Raw genomic sequence first — 6,976 nt, forward strand, 5'->3', positions numbered from 1 at the left:
ATGATTGGAAAGCAAAGTTTCTGTCTTTCTGCATTCTTAAAATTTGTTTTCAACTTACTTTCCCAAAATTGGTCACCAAAATCGTATCTTTAGAAAAATTATATTTTGAAGATATTCGGTTATTTTTTTTTTAAGTTCTAACCAATGAACTGATAAGCTTAGTAATTGCTTCCTATGTGGTATTAATCAAGATCTTTTCCTGACAAGCACTGGCTTTAGCTTAATCAGTGTCTTCCTACACAGAAAGTCCCATAGGAAAATCTTTTTGCCATACATCACTATCGGGCTTCTCTTCAGGAGTGCAGTGGCACTCCTTCCTGATGAGGGATGAAAATGTCTTTCCTTCACTTTTGGCAGGTCTTATTCGTAAACACTTTAATGCTATCCATTGGTAATGGATAATAAAAAATAATAATTAAGTATACATACCTGCATTTGTATGAAATCAAACATCAGATTGTTTATAAAAGGCTGTGGAAGATTCCTCAATATATTTTATTTCCATTGGCATAGGATAGCAAGGCAAGGAAAACCAGAGGCAAAGTTGACCATACCTCTACAGAGGACAAAACCAACACTGTGGATACTGTCAGAGTAGCAGTGCAGCCCCAGGCTCCAAGTGCAGCTTCAGCCTCTTGTCAATCACCATGTTCCAAAGACAGAGATTTCACAATTTGTAGGAGAAGAAGGTGAGAAGGAGCTTGGCAAGATTTCAGCCTGCTTCTAGCTGTATTAAGGACAAAGAGGTTTTCTTGAGTGTCAGGCTAAGGTTTCATATTGAAAAGAGATCCCCATTCTGAATGTCTGTCCTGGGAATGCAGGTTCAAGAGCTAGATCCAGCCTGAGCTGACAGCTTCATGCTATCCCAGTTTGATCACTTCCATCTGAAGGCTTGATCTTACAACTCTGAAGGTCTCTTTAATTAGACAATATTCATTTCATTAACTCTGCCTTCAGAATAGAAGAGCCTAACAGCAGGGACTGATTATTCTTTTCATTGCTATTTAGATGTTTTACTTCTTTTTTTTTTTTTTTTTTTTTTTTACAATCCAGTTGGGAAATACTTTTGGGAAACACTTGTTCAAAACAAAACAAGACCCCAAAAAAAAAAAAAGGGGGGGGGGGGAGGGATTTTTTTTTAAGCCAAAAAAGAACACTCCTAAAGAAATATTTTGGCTACAGAAGGTTGTGGTAGGGTAGTACTAATTATGTACCTTTCCTTCAGCTCTAGATTCAGGGTGATGAGAAATGCAAGAAACTGGAAACATTGTACACCATGGGGTAATTCAAACCTGCACACAATACATAGATTTGGGGCTATCTGGACATACTCCCCCTTCTTCTCCCACTCTGTGTTTCTCCACCAGACTCAAAGCATCTTCAAAACTGGTGGCGAACTTTCCATCAGCTCACATAAGCTTTGGACTGGATCCTGCAGGCTTGCAGTACACGTTCATTCAGTACTTTGAAACAAAACCAGACAGAACTAGGAGGATCTGGAGAGCAAAAGATCCAGATCTGTGCAGTTAATCTGAGATGATTTTAAAAATAAAAATAAAATAAAAAAAGAAATACCAAGATCTCAGGTAGAAAGGGTTGTAATATGTCATAAATTGGTCAGAAGAGGATGCTAAATGTTTTTATTGCAAGTCTGCATAATTAAAGTGAAATTATCTAAGAAGAAAGTGGGATATTAAAACTGAGTTTAACCATTAACCGCTAGCATAGCAATATAAGCGGTACAAACAGCCCAAATTTTGGCTCTAATATCTAAATCTTTTAAATATATCTCTTCACTAAAACACACTGAAAACAAAACACCTTTTCTTCTGAAATATCTTCTGAGGAGGATCTCAAGGAGGGACACTGGGTGTCCAAATGAAGACCCCACAGTACCACATTTTTTAGCTGTGTGCAAAGGGATGGCTGCAGAGCCTGCACACCACACACATGCTGAGCAACAGGGGATTGGACCCCAAGGCAGTAGAGACTAGCAGAAGTTCCTTAAGTACCCCAGGTTTGTCAGCATTTACTCCATTTGCAAAGCATGATACATCAGGCCCTGGTCAAGAGCTGGGAAATTCACTATTTATAGGACGTAGCTCAAAACTTCCATCAGTATCATCACCTGAACTCCCAACTTTGTAGTCCCTCTGATTTGTGAGGGCTTCCAACTCAAGGCTGAAACTCAAAAGATGAACTCAGTGAACTTAATTGTAGTTTTACCAGATATAAGCTCTATGCTCACCAACACAAGAAGCTCCAGTGCTGCTGTTGGATCCAGCTCTGTGCTGAGAACTTTCCGTCACCAAAGAGTAGTCCATGGTAGTCTGATTGCAGATACCCTCTTGTACCCTGCCCACTTCAAAAATCGAGAAGTACTTGGGAACTCCTTGGGACTCCATCTTCAGTTGGGTTACAGTCCACGTGAACTGCCATTCTGTTGCCTGACCAAAAGACAAGCTATTCAAGAGATTTAATTTTTTAATTTATTTTTTTCTCAGTGTGTTTCATTATGTGATACAGTGCTTTGAATCTAGACAAGCTGTGTAAATAAAAGTAATGATATACTACTTTATTGTGGGTTCTGCTTTCCAGCCATGCTCCAACTGTTAGAATCATAGAATCACTCATTGCAGCTACTTCTTTGATAATACTTTTTTGCACCTGATGGTACTGTGATAACTGGAACAATTGGACTACTCTATACTACACTACAAAAACCTGGTAGTTTTTGCCATTGGTTTTCATGGAACAGGGATTCTTTCCTGTAAATTTCAAGAGTGCCTACGACTGAAAGAGCAACATTATCCAGCAAGGATAATTTACTGCCAAGTGCAGTAAATGATAAACTGGGATGAATTTCTGTGAATTTTAAGATGAATGAGCATTTCAAACTGCAAGCACAGTTCTGTTTCTTTGGCTGAAGGGTGTGCATGGAAAAAATCAGGTTGCATGAACAGCAGAATCTCAAAGCTGACCTTGACACTGCCATGAAGGGGGCCACTGAATGCATGTGTGGGGCTGTACAGTTCGTTCCTGCTTCTTCTTTATTCATAGTCCTTGGCCCAACCATCATTTTCAATATCCAAATGCAGCTTCCATGCCACATGTTTTAGCTGCATGCAATATGGTTCTAATGTCCTGGATTATGAAAACACAAGTGCTACCTGTCTCACAGAGGATATCTAAAGCTGGAATGTGTTTTTTGTCCATGACATCTTTCTCTGCCCTTTGGTTGTGGTGGCAGGGTAGACAAGAATGTAATATTCTCAGATGCTGCAATGAGTCATGGTCAGCAGGAAACACAGTAACTTACACTGCTGCCTTTTGTCTAGGGCTTGGGTGCTATTAATAATGTTTTTTTAAAAGAATGCTAGGACACAAAATGCAAAATCAGAAGATGCTGAGTGTTTTCCTCTTGTACTCTTAGATAAGAAAGAGGACAGCATGCTCATGTTAGGTCGAGCCTTGCCTTACACTGTCCCTTATCAACAAGGATTTGCAGGGCAAGGACTTCCATGCAGCGGGGAGATGTTTCCATCCCACACAGGCTCTATCTCACTCCTGGAGGCCCTTCAGTATGAGAGCACCAGAACAGCCCCTCTCATGGAAAGATACAGCCCTGCAGTATGTTATCCTGTCCTCATGTCTCTCCCCCTGGTGACACTGTGGTCAAGGTCTGCATTGTGAGTGCTTTTCCATTTGTGATCAGTTCTCATTATGTGGCCTCCAGTGCTCTTTTATGATGTTCTTCTCCTCTATTCTTCTCTGCACTTTGAAGTGCTCTTGCATGAAACAGCACGACATAAAATAGAATGACACTCGTTATTAACACAAATGAAACATTTGGTTTTAATTATCCTCCGTCTCTCCCGTTGTGAGGAGTGAGAATTCACTCATAAACACAGGCAGTGCTTTAAGAAATTGCAGACTTTACAGAGCAAGAGGAAGGAAGAAAAGCAGACCCAGACATATTGAGCTTGTCACAGTATACAAAATGATAAGACAGAAAAAGAAGCTGGTCCGGAGTGCTTCCAACATGCATAATCACACAGGCAGGGATAGCTGCATGGGCTGAAAATGAGAGCAACATTAAACAGAAAGAAGAACCACTAATTAAGCCCGAAATTGAGATTTGGCTCTGCCGCTGACCTATGTGTGACCTTTAGAAAGACACTTTGCCTCTTTGCCTTTCTGGTTTCCCACAGGCTGTGTTTCTGTCCGTTTGGCCTGTCAACAGCAAAACTGCAGGAGGAAAAAATCTCTTTAGTTGAGGCTATTTTCCTGACACATCTCTATACCAGTTTCAACATTAGAAGGATATTTCTAGGCAGAACTTCTCAATGTCCTATCCAAAACAAGGGAGAATTAACCATTAATTGAAAAAATCTTTGTCTCTTTCCCAGTTCTGCTAGTTTTACTATCATTTTTTCCCCTCTTCCATCCAGCCAGATAATATTTAACCTTTAAAAATAGCGTGCATGTCCTCCTTGAACTGAGAGAAATAAAAAGGCTTAACAGCGTGCAAAAGAGAAATCCATCCAACTTCAGGATAACACAAGTCTATTATCCCAGCCTCTTCCATAAAATAGCTGACTTGACAGCCCATGTCAGTATGGAATGCAGTTAGCTCTGTGTTTTTTCATGTCTGTTTAAAAATGGTCCCACTGAACCTAGGCTATGATGCACTGCTATTGGCATTCCTAGGATTTGCACACATCTTGAAAGGAGAACTCAAGCACAACCCTCTCCAGGGACTGCTGCACTGGCCATGGGACACAGCAGAAACATCTCCCTCTCCTCCTGTAGTTGGAATAGTTTTAATGAACACCAAAACTCTCACTGAGAAATGGATGGGGGGAGATGTGGCTGGAATGAGCAGTTTGCTGTGCTTTTGCACAGGCAGCACAAGTGAGAGAAGGGTTGGCTACTAGCGTGCTTTTTCATCCTTCAGAGATCCCTTCTCCCTCCTGAGGTACAGCACAGCTGCTGTTTAGGAGGGTATAGCTCCACAACACATGGATGTAAGGAAGGGAGGGAGGGAAGCAAAATATCATGTGCAATAGAGGAAACTTTAAGTAAGCTAAAGGCTATTACTCATATTAGAGCCAGAACCTCCACCCAAGTTCTCTTACTTTCCTCCAGCAGTGCAAAATGAACCAAAAAAAAAAAAAAAAAAGGGAAAAAACAGACATTTCTCTAATTGAGTCTTTAAGGGAATTTCCCCATGGCAGAGGGACGGTATAGGCAGTGATTGTACAGCTGTTCTCTTTTTTTATTTACTGGAATGTTTTTTACATGAAAATTAAGAAACTTTATGGAAAGAGGGTAATTCTGTAGGAAAAGAAAGCATATTTCTTTTCAGCTTTTTCAGATTCTGGCCCTCATTTTGTATATAGTCATCACAGGGCCTTTTTCTCCTATCACTTAACTGCAGCAGAAATCTGTCAAGCAGAGCTAGATGCTCGGAGAGGGAAGTATATTTGTTGTACTTACCTTTGCAGTCAGCTCACAGGGTTGAAACATAGATAAAGCCTGTGGCAGGAGAACAAGTATTTGTTTTACAATGTTCATCCCTCCAGCAGGAGATACTGCGATGTTTCCACTATCAGTTTCCTAGAAGTGGTATAACACAGAAGCAGTGAGACCAGTCCTTGGATAAAATCCTTGGAAGGAGCTATCTCTGCCCTAATGCTTCAAGAATTTGGAGCTTTGCTTCAGATCTGTTCTAAGCACCCAGGGGAGCTGATGGCCAGGAGTATAAACATCTTTAGGGGGGTGGAATAGCCATTAAGTAGTACACACTGAGGGATGTGACTGTGCTTGTCCATTTTGTGACTACTATAGGCTTAAGCCATGCTCCAGTGACAGTAAGGAAAACTGGATAGTGCTAGCTGCAATGACAGAAGTGGATTTGAGACTTGTTATCTGTTCCTTCTGTGAGAATTGAATGTTGTTTCTGCATCAGAACAAAATAAGAATTTTGTTAACTTCATGGTCTTTACCGTTTGGGGTTTTTGTTTTTTAGTTCGTTTCAGGGGCCTTACTACTTTATTAGAGTTCTATAAGTTAAAGTAATATGTATGTATATATGTATAGCCAACATTGAGAATATATGTCACACATTGCAACAGTATTCTGCCAATTTAAAAAAGGACAATTCACTACATGATACGGGGAATGCCTGGAGAAGATCGGACATCATCCCTCCCCTCCGTAGTCTTTGTTTAACAAGAATTCCAAGCAAATCACCATATCAATAGGACAAGAAGAGCACTGAGACACCTTGGAAGCAACAGGATGGCAACTGACTATGTCACACATTGCAACAGTATTCTGCCAATTTAAAAGGACAATTCACTACATTATACGGGGAATGCCTGGAGAAGATCGGACATCTCCCCTCCCCTCCGTACTCTTTGTTTAACAAGAATTCCAAGCAAATCACCTTATCAATAGGACAAGAAGAGCACTGAACACCAGATAACGATCCAATTAAATCCTCTGATAAGATTGTGAACCCGGAGTACCCAGCAAGTGGGGAAACGGGGGAGAAGGGGGAGGTAAGGGAGAGAAAAAGGGTATAAAAGTTGTCATGCTGTATCCATAGGTGCGCTCCTGCTTGCGGGACGCCCGCCATTGCAATCGCGAATAAAATCTGCTTTTATCAGATACCGTCCTGGCAAAATTATTCGGATATTTCCAATACTTCCCACCTTGCCAATGATTCTTGGGCTTTAACCGTGATTGTCCTGAAACTGTAGCAGTTGATGCTTTCTGACTCCTGTTTGAGTCCTTTGACATAGGCATATTAGATGCTGTCTTCCTATCTCCAGTGGGTATACACATTCCCAGAGACAACTCACTGCAGACTGGTGAGAACGAATAATTGAATGTACCAACACCCTGAAGTGCCTGTGTCTATCTAATACTAGCTAGGTACTGCAGGAGGATGACTGACACAGAGCACTGG

The 6,976-nt window shown here is 40.9% G+C and overlaps 1 long non-coding RNA gene across 1 annotated transcript; it reads right to left on the bottom strand.

Annotated features, from left to right (window-relative positions):
• Positions 1-476: 476 nt before the first annotated feature.
• On the bottom strand, positions 477-5,646 carry LOC146542283 (uncharacterized). Its single transcript, XR_014880384.1, has 3 exons — positions 5,500-5,646; positions 2,249-2,447; positions 477-727 (listed from the first exon to the last, which is right to left on the bottom strand). It is a non-coding gene; the product is annotated as an uncharacterized LOC146542283 (long non-coding RNA).
• Between the last annotated feature and the right edge of the window lie 1,330 nt (positions 5,647-6,976).

The sequence above is a fragment of the Meleagris gallopavo genome, chromosome Z, assembly GCF_905368555.1.
Source record: "Meleagris gallopavo chromosome Z, MGAL_WU_HG_1.1, whole genome shotgun sequence".
Lineage (NCBI taxonomy): Eukaryota > Metazoa > Chordata > Aves > Galliformes > Phasianidae > Meleagris > Meleagris gallopavo.